At 40.6% G+C, this 22,198-nt stretch overlaps 1 pseudogene; it reads left to right on the top strand.

The window, feature by feature from the left end:
- Positions 1-2,078: 2,078 nt before the first annotated feature.
- Positions 2,079-22,198, top strand: part of LOC147419061 (uncharacterized) — a 39,424-nt pseudogene continuing 19,304 nt past the window's right edge.

The following is a 22,198-nucleotide window of genomic DNA, read 5'->3' as shown; positions in this document are numbered from 1 at the left end:
TCAATGACCACAACCACACTAGGACCCAACCCAATTTCCCAACTTAAGATATGCGACCAATGTTCAAGCATCATGTCTCTTGATCCATTACGAGATTTCGGACGTCTTTTGGATGGCCTTTTAGAAGAGAGAGGAAAAAGCGCTCCTCCAATGAAAGAAGAGCTTACGTTACGTAGAAAAATATATTGATATTGAGAGAAATACAAAAAAGGTGTCAGTGGTCCTTGAAAACAGACATCTTTTCATTCAATGCGAATGTCTTTTTCATGAGGTAGGCGACGCTCATTTAATATGGCTTTTGTCATCATTGAAATTTAGAAAAATCACAAAATTATCAATCGATGTTGAAATTTGAAGCTTTTGACACCGCCAATGTATCCAAAACGTCCAAAAACCTTAAAAACGCCTATCTACTTGCCTCAATCTGACACCGGAGAGGGAGAAATCGCCAAAAAACCGCTAAAAAGGGGGTTTTGGATCATGGCGCCCGAGGGACCGTATGGAGAATTCTAAATGACCCTCTGTGCGCCAAGATCCAAAATCTCTGGCCCCCCGCATGCCGTGAGGCAAAATCTCATTTTTAGGGGTATTTTGATAATTTCTCCCTCTCTGGCTGTCAGATTGAGGCAAGTAGATAGACGTTCTTAAAGTTTTTGGTCATTTTGGACGCATTGGTAGTATCAAAAACTTTAAATTCTAACACCAACTGATAATTTTGTGTATTTTGTAATTTCAATGATGATGAAAGCTATATTGAATGAGCGTTGTGTACTTCATGAAAACGACACACACATTGAATGAAAAAGTGACCCTTTTCAAGGATTTTTAAAAGGTTAGGCTCACTTTCCAGAGTATTCAGTTGTCCTTTTGAATGTACACAACAAGTGCAAGTATATTTTAAGAACATTTTCTAGAGAGAGAAATAGATCGAATTTCTTAGAAGGCCCTTCAAATGACCTCCGAAATCTCCTAATGGCTAATGTCGCGGGAGACTTTAGGTCTATTTTCTAAAGTACACAATATTTGTGTCTATTGGGTGTAAAAATTGAGGTAGCATACATGGGTTTTCCTAGGTTGACAGTAACAGGACTTGATTTTGAGGTGTTTTAGTAATAAATTTTGTTTTTCTAGGAAGTTTTGGTCGTTTTAAAGTTAGTCCATTGTGTAGAAGGATGTGTGGATTGTTTTCGTCCAATAAATTTTTTTGATCCGGAAGGCACTTTTTGGGGCATTTTTGAAGGTGTTAACGTGGGATTTTGAAAAAGTGATGTATGAAGCGATTGAAGCCCGCGTTATAAGGAACAACTTTCGTTCTTTGAGTCTTTAGAGATTTTGATGTTTTGATGCTCGTTGAGGGCCAAAGATTAAGAAAAAAGTGGGATTTGCTGTTTTTGCATCGTTTTGGTAGAAAATGCTATTTTGCAGGTTGATTTTCAGCAAATCAAAGCAGGCTATGGAAATTTTCCATCACATAGCCGTCGAAAAGCGCAGCGAGGGCAACAAGATTGTGTGAGACGGACTTGGGTTGTTTTGGCTCCGTTTGGGAGTTATGTTTAGTTGAAGACAGCTGAAAAATTTGTGGAAAAAAAAAGAGTTTAAAAAATCTAACCTTTACGGATCGCTTCGCGATCACGTTTTTACCTTGTTCTCGCAGGTATACTTGGCGCGCAAGTCGAGTCGACCGAACGCCAAAAATAGAAAAGCGTCTATTTTGAGAGGTCGCATGGTTTTGGAGGAAAAATAAGAATAGAAGGACGGGTGGTGCGTTTTGGGGATCAGTCACCGATCTCTCTTCTGCGAGTGCGAGTGCGAGTGAGACGCTGCATGCAAGCGAATTGAAGCTCGGGGGTGGTCGGGAGGTTCGAGCTCCGTACAACGAAGTGCGCCCATATATTTTGCTCCTCTGTTGTATCAAACACTATCAATACAAAGATTTCTTCCTCTGTTTTTGCTGTCTATCTCTATTATTCTGTTCCTGTGATAATTGGTATTAGAGCAAGTGGTTGATTCTGGACATGGACGGATACGAGAAGAAGATAAAGGAGCAAGAAGACCTGATTCGACGACTACGAGAAGATATGGAAATTTCAAATCGGGAGCGTGCTGAGGCTCTGCGAGGCAAAGCAGCACGAGAACTTGATATCTATGTGGAACTTAATGGTGAACAGGAACACGGAAACCATGCTATTCCACCAGGAAACAATAATCAACGTGTCGGCGCTGGGGCACTTGGCGGTGGTGATGGTGGTGATGATGGAGATGATGATGATGGGAACGGTGGTGATGGACGTCGAGGTCGTCCACACAAAAGAGAGCGGAATGACGGCGAAGCGGAAACTAATGAAAGGAGAGGACGAAGAAGGAAACGTGATGAAGAAGATGCAGATGAAGAATTTGAAAGGGCAGCTTTGCAGCAAGTCTTCAAGAAGGCAAAGATTAACGAGTTTAATGGCATCGAGAAAACTGGCGAAGATCTCGAAGCATGGATTGAAGAGTTAGAAGATTATTTTGCATTGAAGAAGTTCTCTGAAGAATCAAAAGCAAAGGTTGCAGTTGTTCATCTTCGACAAACCGCAAAGCTTTGGTGGAAAGCATACCTTAAACAGCGAACAAAGGTTACTCCAATCACTTGGGAGGAATTTAAAACGCAAGCGTATAAAAGGTACTGTTCTCCACACTATGAAATGGATAAAAAGATGGAGTTTTACAAGTTTCAGCAGTAACCTGAGGACGAGCCAAGTCTTACTGTACATGAGTATAAGGAGAAGTTTTTGCGACTTCACAAGTATGCACCGGAAGTAGAAGGAGAGGCGTTGACAAACAAATTTATCGAAGGACTGCGTAAAGATCTGTATTATCAAGTAAAGGGTGCAGGGGCTACTGATTTTCTGGATGCTATTGCGAAGGCCGAAAATTATGAGAAGAAGGTAAAGTATGAGAGCCGCAACACTACTCCAAGCAGAATTATACCTACCGGGCATAGAACGCAGAATAGGCCTTTTCAGACAAACACTGAGTTTCCTCGAAGGAATTTTACAAATAATCAGAGAAGACTACCCAATAATTTTTCAAATTAGAATCAGAATTTCAATCGAAATCAGAGTACAAATAAGAATGCTGTAAACAACCGCAATCAAAATTTGGGTGAGAATGAAGCAAATCAGAATCAAAGAAGACGACAACCGCTGGGGTGGCAACATGATCGTGCTTTTCTAGAATGAGCAAGAAGATTTGGGTTATGTTTCCGTTGCGGTGAGCAAGGTCACAAGACGTTCGAATGCCCAAATAAGGAGATCGATCATGCAATTCTTGGACGAATGGAAGCCAATATGAATGCGATGGACACCACGATTCAGGAAGCGAGCGAGGAAGGTAAGTGCTCTGAAATTCCTATGAAATGTATGACAACGTCTGTTCATTATTTAAGGGCATCCGTTATAAGAATTCGGGGTAAGATAGGAACTGAAATTGTGAATTTCCTCATTGATTCGGGTAGTACGCATTGTTTTATGTCTAACAAGCTCACGCAGACTTTGAAATTGAATTCTGATTCCCACATTAGGAGACCTGTAGAATTGGCCAATGGGAAGAAACATTATACACAGGGTCATATTCAAAACTTACCTTTTTTGCTGAACAAAGAGAAACATTCGGGAGAATTTTATGTTATTGGCATGGGTGAACGGGATGTAATTTTGGGAATGGATTGGTTGGCTTCGAATCATGCATTGATTGATTGTGAGAGGGGTGAGTTGGTTTTTAAAAACAGAGATGGTCCTGCGATTAAAGCTGAGGAGAGAAATACTAAATCACTTCTGATTTCTGCCATGAAACTTTTGAGGGGGGTGAGACAAGGGTGTGAGACGTTTCTTGTGTTTGCTAACGAGATTACAGAGGATTCTCGGAATAAACAGAAAGAGGAAAATCCAGAATTTGTAGAGGATCTCTTACATGAATTTAAGGATGTGTTCCCGGACGATCTTCCTGGTATGCCTCCGCCTAGAGCGGTAGACCACGCCATAGATCTATATCCAGGAGCAACACCTTATTCAAGGGCTCCATACAGGTTCAATATTGATGAGCTTAAAGAGATCAAGATACAACTTGATGATCTTTTGAAAAAGGGTTTCATTAAACCTAGTGTATCTCCTTGGGGAAGTCCTGTGTTATTCCAAAAGAAAAAGGATGGTACATATATGTTATGCATTGACTACAGGGGGTTAAACAAATAGACCATTAAGAACAAATATCCTCTTCCTCACATAGATGAATTGCTTAGCCATTTGAGTGGTGACACAATATTTTCAAAGGTTTGACCTTCGTTCTGGCTACCATCAAATCCGCATTAAGGTCGAGGACATTCCAAAGACTACTTTTCGTACACGTTATGGGCATTATGAATTTACAGTTCTTGCTTTTGGTTTGACTAACGCACCAGCAACTTTCATGTGCTTAATGAATAATATTTTTCACCCGTATCTTGATGAATTCATTCTGGTATTCTTGAATGATATTTTTGTGTATTCTAAGAATGAAGAAGATCATGCATTGCACTTAAAGAAAACATTTGAGGTTTTGCGTGAACATAAATTGTATGCCAAAGCAAGTAAGTGTTCTTTTGCAAAGGATCGAATTGTGTATTTGGGAAGAGTGATTTCTAAAGAGGGGATTCACATTGACCTTGATAAAGTTAAGACTATTGTGGAGTGGCTAACACCAAAGTCATTAAGGGATGTGAGAAGCTTTATGGGTCTAGCACAATATGAGAGAGCACACATTAAAGATTTCTCTAAGATAGCAAGTCCTTTGACCGAATTGACCAAGAAAGCCATGGGTTTTGTGTGGACTTCTACCTGTGAGACTGCTTTTGAGACCTTGAAGGCTAAAATAGCAGAAAATTGTGTTTTGAAAGTTCCTGAGATGGGCAAACCATTTGTTGTGTCATGTGATGCTAGTGGTGAACAACTAGGGTGTGTTTTGACACAAGAAGGAAGAGTGGTTGCATATGAGTCTAGGAAATTAAGACGACATGAATTGAACTATGCAACACATGATCTAGAATTGCTTGCTGTTGTTCATGCATTGAAACATTGGCGTCATCTTTTGCTTGGTGTCAAATTTGAATTGCGTACTGATCATCAAAGTTTGAAGTATATTTTCACTCAGCCATTGTTAAAAAACAGACAAAGGAGATGGCCGGATAGAATTGCTGGCTGAGTATGATTTTGACTTGAAGTATTTGTGTGGGAAAGAAAATAAAGTTGCAGATGCATTGAGTCGTAGGCCCATGTGTAATTTGTTGACTGTTGTGCGATCCAATTTGATTGATGAGATACATGCCGAAGTTGGAAATGCTTCTTTTTACATGCCTATTTTGAAATTCTTGCGTGAGAATATTGGTGAGATGTATGAGAACAGGTATCACTTATATAAGGGAAATCTGTATTATTATGACCGCTTGTGTATTCCTGCAAATTCTGCTTTTAAGAGTCAAATTCTGCATGAGTGTCATAACTCACCTTTTTCTGGTCATCCTGGATTGAATAAGACATATGAAAAGATTAAAAGTTCATTCTTTTGGCCACGTATGAAATTGGATGTTAAGAATTATGTGCGTGAATGCTTTCAATGTCAACAAGTTAAAATTGAACATAAGAGGATGCCTGGTGACCTTCAACCCTTAGACATTCCTTTACAGAAGTGGGAGTCTCTATCCATGGACTTTATCATTAGACTTTCTACTACTCGTGGAGGGTATGACTCAATCTTTGTGGTGGTAGATAGACTCACAAAACAGGCTCACTTATTTCCCGTGAAAATAACTGATACTGCTTTGACCATTGCACGCTTGTTTGAGAGATATTTCGTTTGCATGGCATGCCCAAGAGCATAGTGTCTGACAGAGATTCTAAGTTCACTTCTCATTTCTGGAGAGCGACTTTTGACTCTATAGGTACTCAGTTACGCATGTCTACTGCTTTTCATTCTCAAACCGATGGGGAAACGGAGAGAGTGAATCGATGGCTATAACTGTCCCACACCTATAAATTTTCTTAGCTCGAGGAATAAGGTAGAATTGTCACGTGAGATGCTTGAGAAAATGGATAACGAGTTGGCCAAAATCAGGGGAATATTAGAGAAGCCCAAAAGAGACATAAATTGTATTATGACAAGAAACATCGGGTTGTGGAGTATGAAACTGGGGATATGGTTTTCTTAAAGGTTATTCTCGAGAAGTCTCATTTGATTCTTGGAAAGGATAAGCGATTGTCTCCACGATTTGCTGGGCCATTTAAAATTTTGAAGCGAATTGGTTTATTAGCTTACAAATTGGAATTGCCTTCTCATGTCAAAGTGCATCCTGTATTTCATGTGAGTTTATTGAAAAAGTATGTTCCTAACGTGCATCATGTTTTACAGGACAACTCTAAGTTGAAAGATGACGGAACATTGACAGTAGAACCAGACTTAGTGCTAGATAGGCGTGTCAAACATTTGAGAAATAGAGACATTGTGGAAGTTTTGGTTAAGTGGCAGAACTATCCAGTAGAGGATGCATCATGGGTTGATCTTAGTGTTTTGCAAAGCGAATTTCCCTCCTTCCAACTCTGAGGACAGAGTTAATTTTGAAAAGGGGAGATTGTAACAGAACTTGATTTTGAGGTGTTTTATTAATAAATTTTGTTTTTCTAGGAAGTTTTCATCGTTTTAAAGTTAGTCCACTGTGTAGAAGGATGTGTGGATTGTTTTCGTCCAATAAAATTTTTTGATCCGGAAGGCACTTTCTGGGGCATTTTTGAAGGTGTTAACGTGGGATTTTGAAACAGTGATATATGAAGTGATTGAAGCCTGCATTATAAGGAACAACTTTGGTTCTTTGAGTCTTTAGATATTTTGATGTTTTGATGCTCGTTGAGGGCCAAAGATTAAGAAAAAAGTGGGATTTGCTGTTTTTGCATCGTTTTTGTAGAAAATGCTGTTTTGCAGGTTGATTTTCAGCAAATCAGAGCAGGCTATGGAAATTTTCCATCACATAGCCGTCAAAGAGCGCAGCGAGGGAAACAAGATGTGAGGACACAAGATGTAGCCTCTGACAGCTCGGGGGATGATCATGCAGACCACATTCCCAACGAGGCAATGTTTGAGCCCGAGATTGATGAAATGATCGAGACGATCATGGATTCAGAAAGACTTGGATATGATGATATGAAAAGTGAAGCCGATACGCCATTGTGTAATGGAGCACGTGTATCTAGATTGAAATCGCTGCTGGTTCTTCTCAACATGCAGACAAAGTTTGGATGGAGTGACACTAGCGCACAACGCTTTTCAAATGATCTATTATAATTAGTTTACGTTAATAAAACTCTAAATGTATAATGATATTATAGATTTTTACATAATTGTACCGTATTTTTATGTTGTGTAGATTGCTCAAAGAGCACATACTACCAGCTGATAATGTGATGCCAGATTCCCGAGAGGAAGCAAGAAAGATTTTGCGAAACTTGGGGATGGATTACAATTCGATCCATGCTTGTCCTAATGATTGCATTCTTTTCAGAGGGGAATACATAAACATGGAGAAGTGTCCGAAATGTGATTCCGAAAGATATCGAGTAGATCTCCACGGAACAAAAATTCCGCAAAACGTTTTGCGACATTTTTCTCTGCTTCCTCGCATCAATCATTTCTTCGACTGTAAGTCCATGGCCGCCCTAGCATCATGGGATGAGGAGAATAAATCTTCGGATGGTGTGCTACGGATTCCTCAGCAGCATGGTGTAAAGGTCGACATTTTAGGGTGGAACGGATCGACAAAAAACGGTTTACTCAAGATTGTGGAATCATGGCAAAATTTGAACAGTCTAGTCGACGACGGTCCTCTGATGCAGATCCTGTGGTGGTGCAACTCACTTACTTCGGCAAGCTACAAGAGATTTTGAGGATCGATTATAGAGGACTTTTTGTCGACTTGTTCGACGTGCAATGGTGCAAGATAATCATGGAGGGTCGCAATGCTACTATGCATAGAGAAGAGTCTGGTTTTTTTGAGGTGGATTCAACTAAGAAATGGACTGACCTAAGAGACACTTTCGTACTACCCGAGCATTGTGAACAAGTAAGTATGTAAATAGTTAACATCCCATTTTAGAATTTATGTGGTTGGAAGCTCTCATGTAAGTTATGTGGCTCTGGAAGGTGATATTTTATCCTACAAAGTCTGCATCAAATTGGTGGTACGTCATAGAGGTAGGCCCTCGTAGTGCACGGACGTATGAAGGCTACCATGTGCCAATCACAGCGGAATCAATGGAGGATATCGGAGAAGATGCTTAATCAGAAGCCGTGGAGGTGGTGCCGGATGAACATCAAGCTTCTACTCTCTATGGGGTACATGCAGATGATCTACAAAATGAAACAGAGGACATCACTCCAGTGGACACTCCTAGCTTCGGGGCTCAGACTCCAGTTGACACGCCGCTAGAGACCCTTGCCGAGACACCCACGTTCACGCGTCAACGGCAAGAGGGGTTGCCTTACTCCGTCGACTTCAGCGGCGGCATCATCTTGGATGATGAAGGCAAGAAGGTGATTTCACGCATGCGCGGTCTTTGCTGTCAAGTGTTTAGACACTACATACTAAACACCTGGAGTGAAGTACCGAATGAATTAAAAGATAGATTCATCAGCATGCTTCATGACGAGTTTCCTGTTTCAACACGGGATGACCGCTTCAATGAAGATGTGATGAAGGTTCGAATGAGCGAATACTGCAAGCATAACCGTTCCGAAGTGCAAAAAGCAATCAAGCATGGGTGGAGTAGACCAGATTCGCTGGCCAAAGAAAATTGGAAGCATGCGAAGAAAGAAGCAACAAAAGGAGGCAGCCAGAGCCCGAGTAGAGGAAGGGAGCTCGCACCACTTGGGGAGCGGCGCGTGGGCATCATTTGAGGCCGATTTTGTAAGTGTTTTTGCATCTATGTTTGATAGTTTAGGGTTTATGGGATTTGAAATTCTAACATAATGGATTCTTTGTATGTTTTGACAATGGTCGTTTATAGGACGCGATCCCACACCGTACGAGCGTGAGTACGCAGACAGGAAGGGATTAAACACCCTTATAGACATCCTGAGTTCTCGCGGCGGCATGGTTAGTATTAGGGTTTATTATTTTCTATTTATTGTATTGTTTTATAAACGTCGCTATATGTTTATACTTACAAAAAGCTAGCTTATTGTTTTTTTTTGCAGAATCCGACAGATACGGCGCTTCGACGCGATGAGACGTCTGATTAGACGACGTCGGTTAGCCATAGCTAGATAGCATTAGTTTCTTTTTGTCATAGATTATGTATCATGAGACGACTTTTATACGTCTTTTTGAAAACCATGTATATTTTTTAAATAATGACAATGGTTTGTAACTATTACATTTGCAATGATTAACAATCAAGTGATTTTGCCTATGTGTACAATTGTCATTGATTTACCTTCATCAATTCACGCTTGTCATTTTTGTATCTTTATTTTGCAAACAATATGTACTATGGATGATGGAGTTAATGATTATATTGTCTTGTGGGTGACTATTTTGGGTCTATATTTACCTTTGCACTTTTTTTCAAATGTAAATAGACAAATGAAACATTCAATATGGTTGATGGGTGAATGCCCTGCCACCAAAAAATTTTCATCTCGGGCGTCACTATGACCGTCGCTATATTAGGCTCTGCAGTGTCACTATAAGTGTCGCTATTGATGGCCCTGCAGCGTCGCTGTAGGCATTGCTATATAGAGACTCTTATAGCGACTGCCATAGCGACGTCCCCATATCGACGCTCATAGCGACGCTGGGGGTTATAAAAACCCAGTGTATTTCCATCGCTAAAAGCGTCACAAGAGCACACAACCTCTTGTAGTGCAAAGTGAAACTTTCATGACTAGAGTTTTGGTCTTTATGAGTGTTGCTTTAGCTTCAAATCTTCTATGACTTGCTTGATTTTGTTGCAAACCCTCACAGTAAGAGGCCGGAGGCTTTCCTAGCCACAATGCACATTTCTTGACAATGGTCATAAGACCATTCTATCATTACAAGGATCAAATCCAAGATTGAATTTTAGATAGTAATAGCATACTTCAATTTGAAAAAAAAAATCCTCAAAATGCTTGATCTTAGGGCCATGCTTGAAAAGGTAATGATAAGGATCAATGTGAAGCTAGGAATCTTGCTCCAAATTCCTAGTATATGGAAAAGTCTTGAGTTCCAAAATATATATCATGGTCACAATACCATGCATTCTTGCTTAGGTTTTGGATTTCGATATCTACAATTATAATTCTTTATGAATCATCAAATGCATAACCCTTCAATATCTACAATGAATTGAAATCTCTTTCTTCAAGTGAAACGTCATAGATCAAATATTAGATGATGGATAGTATTCTCTCTACAAAAACATCATGTAACTCTTAGTAGATTCAGTCAAAGAAAATCTTGAGTTCATATTTATCATACATCATACACAATCATGCATCGAAATATATGTGATACACATAAAGAGTAAATATGGAGATCAATCAAATTATCTACTTCTTTCAATATAATTGAAAATGATGTAAATTCAATATGCTTACTCTTGATCTAACTTATTTCATACAAACCAAATTTCGTATAATGCATGAAAATCAAATCTAAGAATCATGCAATAAGAAATTCAACACGTATCAATATGTAAATCTAATTGAATACATTGTAATTTCAAATAATTAACTTTGGACCTAATTTCTTTTATACAATCTGAATTATATATGATGCATAAAAATCAATTCAAACATTCATAACAAGAATCTTAATACAAATGGATTCAAAAATATAAAACATGGCCCAGTAATGTATCTTCAGTGACCACGGGGGGAGGTGCTTAACCCTAGGATTATCTTCAATTCCTAGGATGTATCTTCAATTATTTTTTTTCCGACACACCGGAGGGCTCACCTGGGGAGGTGCTTATCCCTTCCAAATATTAGCCACGTTACATGGTCGGCAAGGGCCGCGTACCATCCAGCAAGAGCCATGCGTAGGCATCACCATGGCCAACTAATTGATGCACCATGTGTTGGAAAGGATGAAGAAACCAACTATAAACCTCCTTCTTGCGTGACCCATCCCAGGAGGAGGATGCACTTAATTGTCCAAGGGCAAGAGCCCTAGCAACGTGAACACTAAGTGAGCACAAGTTGTCCCTCTAGAGTACGACCCAACGTGGGATTTGAACTCACAACCCAAAGGTTGAGAGGCCAAAGCCTTACCGTTAGACCAACTCTTTGTGGACAGGATGTACCTTCACATTATTTAGCCGCCATCTCCAACTTATCTACCTACAAGGTTGTAGCATATATGGTCAAAGTAATGTAGCATCGGCGTTCTTCAAGACAATAAATCCACTAGTAATATAGGGTATCGACTTGATCAATTTGAAGCCTTTGAGGTGGAACATTAGCTTGTGAGTAGAGGTTTCATTCAAATTGGTTTGTTTCCATGAGCTTATCCAATGTTATTGATAAAGAAGAAGCATATCATGTCATCGGTGGTTTCATGATTATAATGCTAGTAGCTTTGTTTAACTTGGAGCTTTTGTTTTTGAAGGCTAACATTTTATAGATCCTTCTCAACATTGGCCCAATTGTAAGATACCTCTCCATAGGCCAAAGTCAAGAAAGAATCCACTTGGTAGTCCATCCCCATTGAAGGGGTTGTCTATCCCCCAATCTATTCAAAACACGAGGAAATACAAGGTAGTCTTCTTGTATGAGGATTCTACCTTGCAGCAGTAGTTTACTTACATCAAGGAAAGTACCCGTGTTCTCAAGTCCACTTAGCCATCCGCTTTCCATATTAGGAAGAGAATGGGGTCTATGAGGGCCTCTTTATTTGGCAGTTTAAGGGAGTGAAACCTCTAGTATCAAGAAAGAAATCAAAGGATAGCTTTTGAATTCAAACAGAGAAAATGACTAATTTATTTGAATTCAAAAATTTCCCCCAAAATGGAATTTAAAATCTAGCGAACAAAACCATATCATGTAATACATCTATGGAAAGAGCTTGGACGTTGATCATAGATCTATAATCTCTGCTCAACTCTTAGATCGTATGTAAGAGTTATGGAAGACTGAAAATCATAAAGTTGTTCACCCTCTTTTTTGAAGGGGAAAGTGCATCCTTTGACCACTCTTACAGCTCTCTTACACACCCACCATTGATGCACACATGGCGAGCACCCATTTGTCAAAATTTTAATCTCTTCCATAATCTCATGGAAAATAAAGAGGCCCTCCTACACTCCATGCTCTTCCTAATGAATCAAAAAAGTGAATTGTGCTTCTTTTTATTTTAATGCAAATTTTCACTTATGCAATACACAACACATAGGTCTTTGGGGTGGCTTAATTTCCAAGTGCCTTACGTGTTACTTAATCATTCTACAATGTAAACATTTAAAATACCTCACCACAAGCAAAAAATTACCTCATATGTTCACAACTTAAGAAACGGAGAAAAACCCTTAATTTGATGGTACACATGAGTCAACTACTAGTATAAACAAACCCCAATACTCATCATTTTCAATTTTGTATCTCACGAGAGAATTGCATAGTGTAACAATCTCAACACAAAAAATCACACCCTCAATTGATCACATTAGTTGAGAGAAGTCCTCTTGCACTCCAACCCAGTCTCGCAATGAGCCCCTAGCTTCATTGTGCATTTTCAAACAAGAACCCAATCCCTACCTAAAGTATGGGTTTAATCCATATGTAGTTACCCTAGTGCGATCCCTAACTGAAATATGGGTTCAATCCCTACCTAAAATATGGGTTCAATCCATATGTAGTTACCCTAGTGCGATCCCTAGCTGAAATATGGGTTCAATCCCTACCTAAAATATGGGTTCAATCCATATGGGTTCAAGAAGGGAAGTCTCTACTTCAGCCATTTCTTTGATATTGGAATCTACCATTTATATGGTTCATCCCCATCATCCTTGGGCCTACCCACGACCTTGTCTTTGCGTTGCTGTAAACTTCTTGGTAGGGAAGGAGAGACTTGAGGAATTTTGTGGCCCTTGACCACAAAGGAAACAAGGTTTATAAAGCATGAAGACAATGAAAAATTATATTGGGAATCTTAAGTTGATTAGGCTCATAATTGTTACCATATACATGTGGTAGTGATGTGTGTGAACATACTAGGACCGCCGGGGCATTTTTTCTCTCTTTAGGAGGCTTTTTTCTCCGTGCATTGTATATACGACCATCACTCTAGAACTATCTCCTTTCCATTGCACACTAAGTAATACACTCTCTATTGTGTGCCTTGAGCTTCCTTCATCTTCTCCAAGCTGTGTACATGTGTGTTTTCCAACAACCCTAATTCTAACATTTGGTATCAGAGCAGGTTATGTCCTCCTGAGCTTAGTCCTCAGCAGCTCCAGCACACGCCTGCTCGTTTTCTCCGATTTCAGTGAGCTTTGGTGAGCGTTCGCAGGTCGACAAAAATTTTAGGATAGCTTGTAGAGTTTAGTCTGCTCCGATTTTTGATTCGGGCTCATTTCGGCCTCCGTTTCCACTATAGGCAGGTCTACATATGCGATTTCATTTAGTACTGAATTTTTATCAGTGATGTTTTCTGAATAACAGGTCCTATATTGTGAGTTGTGCTATATAGCATGTGCTATTGTCACTCAATTTCTCCTCATTTCGGGCAGTTTTCATATCAAGTACATACATTTTGCATGGCTAACAACAATACAGATGTGTTCAAGATGTTTTTTGTTGAGGACAAGTTGGATGGGGAGAATTACCCTATGTGGGCTTAGATGATGCAACATGTTCTTGTTTGAAGCAGGGCATTGATGTTGTTTTGCCTACGACAGAACAAGTTCGTTGGGATTGAGAGGCGGAAGTGAAAAAATAGACTCGGTGGCCTCTACACCAAGACTATGCACAATGGCCTCATCATGGGGGATACACAATAGGGGCACCACCTAGCAAGATATGCGGCTAGGACGCATACATATACACAATGAAGCATGCCATGGAAAACAATTTCAAGATCCACGCCCAAATGTGGAATGGGGTGGTCGGAGAATAAGGTGAGAGGAGTGGTGAATGAGTGAGAATGGGCTTGCTACTCGTGCATGTTAGTAAGGAAGATAATGAGGTAGGGGAAACTTGCGAGTATGCTCACTTATCATACAAGAGGTGGCGAATCCGCACACCTCAAGATGGAAGTAGCAAGATGATAGGATTATGAGAGGGAGAGAGAGAGTGTGTGTGTATGGTGGCGAATCCGCACACCTTTACATAAGCAGAAAAAAAAGGACAAGGAACAAGAATATACCATACTCACAATGAGATGTATCCAAAGCGACACAAAGTATGGCACCAAGATGGAGTGTGTTGATTGCTTGCAAAAGATGAATACAATAGGTGGCGTATGGCAAGAAAATGAGAAGGGGACAAGATCGTAGGAGGCATAATGGAGAGATGGGAGTTGATGGCGAGGAATATCATGAGTGTGTCCTCCCTTCTTGTTCTTGAAATTGTGCCTTCAACCCTTAATTACAAGTGGTGTGGAGGCGTGGTGCTCATCTTTTGTGCATGGTGATGGTGATGGTGTTGTGATTATGTGATTAGGGTTCATGCTACAAGCATGTAGCACAAGAGTGTGTATGGATAGGTGTGTGTGTGTGTGTTTGTGTGTGTGTGTGTGAGCCCTCATGGCCTCCTTATATAGGGAAGGAGGGGAGGATTTAGCAATATTTCTATTTGAGGTGAGTGTCCCACTTTGGTGACTAGGAAAATGGGGTGCATGTGACTGTGGCTCCCATCTTGTCTCCTCATTATTTAAAATACCAGAGTCAATAGAGAGAGAAGATGAGAGAATGTGGGTAGGATGTAGAGGATAGGAGATATTTACAATAGTCTAGCTTTGTCTAGACATAAGTTTATTAGGGAGAGAAGAGAGAGGTAAGAAATTTACAAGAGAGATTGTCAAAGGTGGATAGTTGTTGATGAGGATGGATCCTCCAAAAATGGTGATAGAATCACTCTAGACTTGCCAAGACCTCATTAAAAGAGCCTTTTCTCTTGTAATCATGCTTGAAGACTTGTAGAACCATAGCCATTTTAGAGGGAAGAAAATTGGGGATGGCCTGTGTCACCATTACACGAGAAAACTGGGGTCCACTACAAAAATCATATCTCCGTGTTCATAACTCCAAAAATTCTGAAACAATTTGAGCTAAAAGTTGAGATTGCGAGCTACATCTTTCATGTTGAACGCTTCTTCAGATTCGGGGTTCTTCTTTACTTAAAAAATTCAGCCAAATAATGTATTATTTGTGGCTGCAAAGGTCTTTTGGTGGTCCCCTTTGAGTGGACTTCTCTCTTTCCTTCAAGTGTAAGCTCCTTCATGTGTATGAAAACATGACCTAGAGTTTTGAAAAGATTGGCAATCATCTAGATGGAGGTATTATTGAAATTTGAAAGTGGGGTTGAGGTTTGAAAATGAAAACTAGTGAATAAAATATTTGGTAGGGTGGAATAATATACATACATGAAAAATATATTAGAAAATACTAAAATATATAATGTAATTTAGAATACATATATTTAATATTTAAGGTAAAAAGAGAGATCAACAAAGAAAGCTTACTTATTTATGCTACATCGTGATTGATTAGCATAAGTCTTATTTATTTAATAAAGGCTAAAACGTTTGTGAAAAAGGAAGAAAAAATCAAAAGTAACTTATATAATAGGAAATATTTTGGTAAAAGGGCAAAAATATATGGGGGGTTCCCATGCATGGAAAAGCTTGCCTCATTAGCCCTCCCCCTAAGGCTAGAGGTATTCATGCCTCTAGCTCTGTACTTGAGCATGTTGAAATAGAGTAGGATTTCTCCTTGGTGGCTGGTAGATCCTTGTAGGGAATAATGGATCCCTTGGAAGCATGAGGCTCCCCAAAGTTCTTTTCGGTGTCCACTTGGGTCCCACACTAAGCGTAAATCCATTGTATCACACTTATAATGATGCTTGAGTCCCCAAACTGCACAAGAATTAACTCTTGCATAAGTGATAGAAGGTATGAAAGAACTTGATCAGTCCTTGAAAGTATTCCAAAGTGGGACCATGCATGGCTTCCTTGTCCAAACACATAGCCAAAAGGGAGTAAGAAACCATAATCCTCATATCTTGCTTGTTGTCCTTCTTCATGCCAAACTGATAGAGACCTGTTGCCCACATGAATAGATTGCATGGTTGATGCCTGCTGCACAAGAGAGCCCACCATGTACAAAAGATAAATTACAAACCACATTTTGAAAAATGACTCCATGTTACCACTAGTATGCAAAACCATTCTTCCTTGATTGGTGTGTCCTAGATTGATTCCACTGGTTGTTGATGTCAATCCTTCCACTCTTGTCACAACCCAACTTAAAGAGCTTCCCAAATTAATGTTACACACAATGTTCACAGTTAGAAAGGAAAACCTAAAGTGCCAGTAGACCTCAATTGCATTTCTCTGCATGAGTTTTTCTCTAGAAAGGACTTGCCAAGTGGTCGTCAATATAACTTTTGGTCGTCTTCCACCAATCTCGTGCCATAGGGGTAGTTGAAGTGTCTTCACCACTTTCACCTGTGGTTGCAAATTTGAAGGGTACACCTTGTTGTGGTTGAATGTGAGGCCCATTACCTCAATGGAGCTATCACTGCCTTCATTCCCTGTTGACTCCTCCTCTAAAGTGGTTGAAGAGTCACCACTAGAAAACTCATCCATAGAGGTTTCTAGATCCATGTCGCATTGCCGACCTGTCTTCATGTCATAAAGTATTGGCCTCCCTTTTGCATCCTTCATCTGGATTATGCCGGTGTCCCAGTCCTACTTAAATCTCATAGCCATAAGCCAAGGCCTCCCTAGAATGATAGGATAGCCCTCCCTTTTGTGTGGCACGACAAAGATGTCCACATCTACCTCGGTGTTGAATGCCTTTATCCTAACTGCATTTATAACACCAACACATTGAACTTTTACATTATTTGCCATTTTGGCTCGGCATGGTGCCGGCCGACTCACCTCTAAACCCAAACGGTGCATCATTTTTTCACTCATGACGCATATTTGTGCACCACCATCGATGTAGATATTGGAGATATGTTGCCCTTTGATGTAAGCATCCATCACTGGTAGTATGTCATCTAGATTTCTCCCAGAGATAGTCCCAGCTATCTTTGGCTTTGGTCGTCTATTGCTAACCATCTTTGTCCATTGTCTCCTCACCCTAGGTGCTAGGTGGAGTAACTGGGGCCAGGTGATTTTTGGGCCTTGTACAGAAACATCTTGAACCAAATCATATGGTTTAGAACATTCACCCAAAGAGAAATCTACAGTGTCAATTTTACATCGTGATTTGGACGGCTTTTTGCTAGATTCCCCTTTAGTCTTCATCTTTTCTTCCTTTTGGGAAGATTCACCATGCCTAGCACGTTTTACCCCTATGGCATCTACTCCTTTAAACTCGGTCTTACCTTTTGCTACTCCCTTGATATCCTCCTCCACTTTCTGCTTTCCTTTACCTTCAAGACTGATGACGCTTACTGTTTGATTGCCAACTGGTGGTGGGAGTAAGGGTGGAATGAGAGGTTGTGGTGGTGGTGGATGTGGTTGAATGGGTGGTTGTAGGATTTTCACGGGTGGTGCTTGTTGTGGTGCCCTCGGTGGTGGTGGTCTTGCTCTCGGTGGTGAAACCTGGTTTTGCCTGGCTCCTCTGTTGAAATTCTGCCTCCTTGGGTGTGGACAGTAGTACATGCCATGACCATCCTCCCCACAATTGTAGCAGTGGTATTCTTGGTTTTGCCTTCGTTGTCCTCTTCCTTGCTCTTGGTTGCGATTGTGAGCATGCCCTTGTTGTATCAAATGGACTGAGAGATTCTCAAGTTGATTGGTGATTCGATTGAGCAGGTCTTGATGATCTTCAATTGGTTCTTGTGGTTGAATCCTCTGGGCGGCTGTTGTAGGCGGTGCTAGAGGTGGTCGGTTCCTAACGGCTTCCTCTTCATCGATATTCCTAGCTTGTAGGCGCAACTTCTTGTCTTTAAGGCGGGCCACTTCAACTGCTAGCTCATACGTAGCAGGAAACCTTCCCTTCACCTTGTCTTTAAGAGTTGGCCATAACCCAGCCACAAACCGATCCTTCTTTAGGAAATCAGGTGCCCCCTCATCCTCTCTTAGCGATGGAACCCATCGCCCCCATAAATCTACAAACTTTGAGTCATATGATGCGTATTCCAGCATACTGCCCTGCTTCAACTCTGTCAACAATTGCCATAGCTTCTCTGATGTTGTGCCCTCTCCAAAACGCTTGACAAAGGCTGCTCTTAATAAGTCCCACCGTTCCTTGGTTTCTTGTGCCAAGGCATTGTACCATGATCTTGCCTCCACCTTCATTAGAATTGGGAAGATGCGCAAGTGTGAAGCATCATCATCTCTCGCAGAGATGACACATGCTATTTCCAAGTTGTCTAGAAAGTCTGCAGCATCCTCACCCACCTTACCAGTAAATGTTGGAAATGCTACACCTGCCATTGTGAGAGTGAGAAAATTAACTCGACTTAGATTTTTTTTTTTAATTTTCTTTTTTATAGAGATTCAATACATGGGTGCTCGGTAGATGGAAAACATACTATACAAGGATGAAAATAACTACACCAAAAGACACTTCATGATTAATCATAGGGAGGATAAAGGGTAGAGAACACGTGTTTATTTCTTGCAGTCGTTCTCTACCAAACATGGTTGTAATGATCTACTGATAAAACATCTTGCGGTCCAAGATTACTTTGATTGATTGAATTCGTTGTGTTCCATAAGTTTGGTTCCTTGCAAAAGGCTGATGCGCTGGGTCCATCACATGATAATTCGGAAAGGCTCTCTCCTTCGTGGTGGAAGGTTATAGTCGGAGGTGTAGAGCTCTTGGTAGTCGAGGTCAAATTTATGGTACCACAGGACAAGGTTGTCTTCGTCTTCTAGCTCTAGGACTGCCCCTCTAGCAAGCTCTTGGAAAATCTTGAACTCTCTCTCTTTGAGCAACTTCACTGTCCTGCAAGATAGAGTGCCATCTAGTGTATATACAGGTGTGATGAGGTAGGTGGTGAGTCTTACCACTTGTATTAATCCAAGTTGGATGGATACATAGAAAGCTGTAAAGTCATCATCATAGCCTTGATTCACAAGCAACACCCCTTGAAGGTGGAGGGCCTTGTCTTTCCTCCAAGCAAAACCTGTGTCAAAGACCTTGTCGATGACAAGCTCCGCCACTTCACTCGATAGACGATGTAGAATCCATGCTGCTGTTTCTAGTTCCTGGCTCATGAGATGAGAGTGAGGTATAGAAAGACTTTGGAGGATTTACCCTTTTGTTTTGGAGACGGGGTGATTGTCGACGCTGGAAAACCCTTGAATCTTTTGGTGCAAGGGAGAGGGAGGGACCACGCGTTCATAGTAGCTTCCTCAAGTTGTGAAGGCTTATTGTGGATGTAGGTGGAATAGGTGGCAAAGACGGGGACGTAGATGTAGAGAAGCCTGGTGCTACTTGAAAGCCTACCGTTGTGAGAACACCTGTGCGGATGTCTTACCACTTCTTCTATGCTAACAATACAACACCCTGGCAAGAGTGTCTTGATGACTTGTGTCAAACCTGCTTGAACCTCCTCCTCTTCAGTGGTCCAATTAGAAAATTCAAGAAGCCACTCGTCCATGAAGAGAAGTAAACATGTCAGCCTTGTAAACTGAAGGTTTCAAGAGCCCTCCTCAGTGGGGGCACCAAATGAGAGGCGGAAGTGAAAAAATAGACCCGGTGGCCTCTACACCAAGACTATGCACAATGGCCTCATCATGGGGGATACACAATAGGGGCACCACCTAGCAAGATATGCGGCTAGGACGCATACATATACACAATGAAGCATGCCATGGAAAACAATTTCAAGATCCAGGCCCAAATGTGGAATGGGGTGGTCGGAGAATAAGGTGAGAGGAGTGGTGAATGAGTGGGAATGGGCTTGCTACTCGTGCATGTTAGTAAGGAAGATAATGAGTTAGGGGAAACTTGCGAGTATGCTCACTTATCATACAAGAGGTGGCGAATCCGCACACCTCAAGATGGAAGTAGCAAGATGATAGGAATATGAGAGGGAGAGAGAGAGTGTGTGTGTATGGTGGCGAATCCACACACCTTTACATAAGCAGAAAAAAAAGCGCAAGGAACAAGCATATACTATACTCACAATGAGATGAATCCAAAGCGACAGAAAGTATGGCACCAAGATGGAGTGTGTTGATTGCTTGCAAAAGATGAATACAATAGGTAGCGTATGGCAGGAAAATGAGAAGGGGACAAGATCGTAGGAGGCATAATGGAGAGATGGGAGTTGATGGCGAGGAATATCATGAGTGTGTCCACTCTTCTTCTTCTTGAAATTGTGCCTTCAACCCTTAATTACAAGTGGTGTGGAGGTGTGGTGCTCATCTTTTGTGCATGGTTATGGTGATGATGATGGTGTTGTGATTATGTGATTATGGATCATGCTACAAGCATGTAGCACAAGAGTGTGTATGGATAGGTGTGTGTGTGTGTGTGTTTGTGTGTGTGTGTGTGTGTGTGTGTGTGTGTGTGTGAGCCCTCATGGCCTCCTTATATAGGGAAGGAGGGGAGGATTTAGCAATATTTCTATTTGAGGTGAGTGTTCCACTTTGGTGACTAGGAAAATGGGGTGCATGTGACTGTGGCTCCCATCTTGTCTCCTCATTATTTAAAATACCAGAGTCAATAGAGAGAGAAGATGAGAGAATGTGGGTAGGATGTAGAGGATAGGAGATACTTACAATAGTCTAGCTTTGGCTAGATATAAGCTTATTAGGGAGAGAAGAGAGAGGTAAGAAATTTACAAGAGGGATTGTCAAAGGTGGATAGTTGTTGATGAGGATGAATCCTCCAAAAATGGTGATAGAATCACTCTAGACTTGCCAAGACCTCATTAAAAGAGCCTTGTCTCTTGTAATCATGCTTGAAGACTTGTAGAACCATAGCCATTATAGAGGGAAGAAAATTGGGGATAGCCTGTGTCACCATTACACGAGAAAACTTGGGTCCACTACAAAAATCATATCTCCGTGTTCATAACTCCAAAAATTCTAAAAAGATTTGAGCTAAAAGTTGAGATTGCGAGCTACATCTTTCATGTTGAACGCTCCTTCAGAGTCGGGGTTCTTCTTTACTTAAAAAATTCAGCCAAATAATGTATTATTTGTGGCTGCAAAGGTCTTTTGGTGGTCCCCTTTGAGTGGAGTTCTCTCTTGCCTTCAAGTGTAAGCTCCTTCATGTGTATGAAAACATGACCTAGAGTTTTGAAAAGATTGGCAATCATCTAGATGGAGGTATTATTGAAATTTGAAAGTGGGGTTGAGGTTTGAAAATGAAAACTAGTGAATAAAATATTTGGTAGGGTGGAATAATATACACACATGAAAAATATATTAGAAAATACTAAAATATATAATGTAATTTAGAATATATATATTTAATATTTAAGGTCAGAAGAGAGATCAACAAAGAAAGCTTACTTATTTATGCTACATCGTGATTGATTAGCATAAGTCTTATTTATTTAATAAAGGTTAAAACGTTTGTGAAAAAGGAAGAAAAAATCAAAAGTAACTTATATAATAGGAAATATTTTGGTAAAAGGGCAAAAATATATGGGGGGTTCCCATGCATGGAAAAGCTTGCCTTAGGATATAAAGGATGCACAGGCTCATGCATTGATTGCGTTGTTTGTAAAGAGCACCATTACTTCTTACATTCGTTCAACGAAATCTGCAAAACAGGCTTGGGATAATCTGGTTGATCTTTATGCAAGTCGCAATGAGGCTAAAATTGCATTGCTGTGTAAAGAGCTAGAGTCGAAGATTATGCATGAGGAAGTTGATATGGACACTTCCCTTGCTGGTGTTAAGGATATCAATGAGCAACTTATTTCTATAGGTGAAGTCATTTCAGATAGTTCCCTTGTGCACGCTGTTCTTGATGCCTTGCCAGATTCTTACCAGACTTTTGCTAGTACTTGGAGACTT

This window comes from Adiantum capillus-veneris, chromosome 29 (assembly GCF_014529385.1).
Source record: "Adiantum capillus-veneris isolate H3 chromosome 29, ASM1452938v2, whole genome shotgun sequence".
Taxonomy (NCBI): domain Eukaryota; kingdom Viridiplantae; phylum Streptophyta; class Polypodiopsida; order Polypodiales; family Pteridaceae; genus Adiantum; species Adiantum capillus-veneris.
Note: the sequence above shows the minus strand (reverse complement) of the source record. Positions and strands in the feature narration are given on the sequence as shown.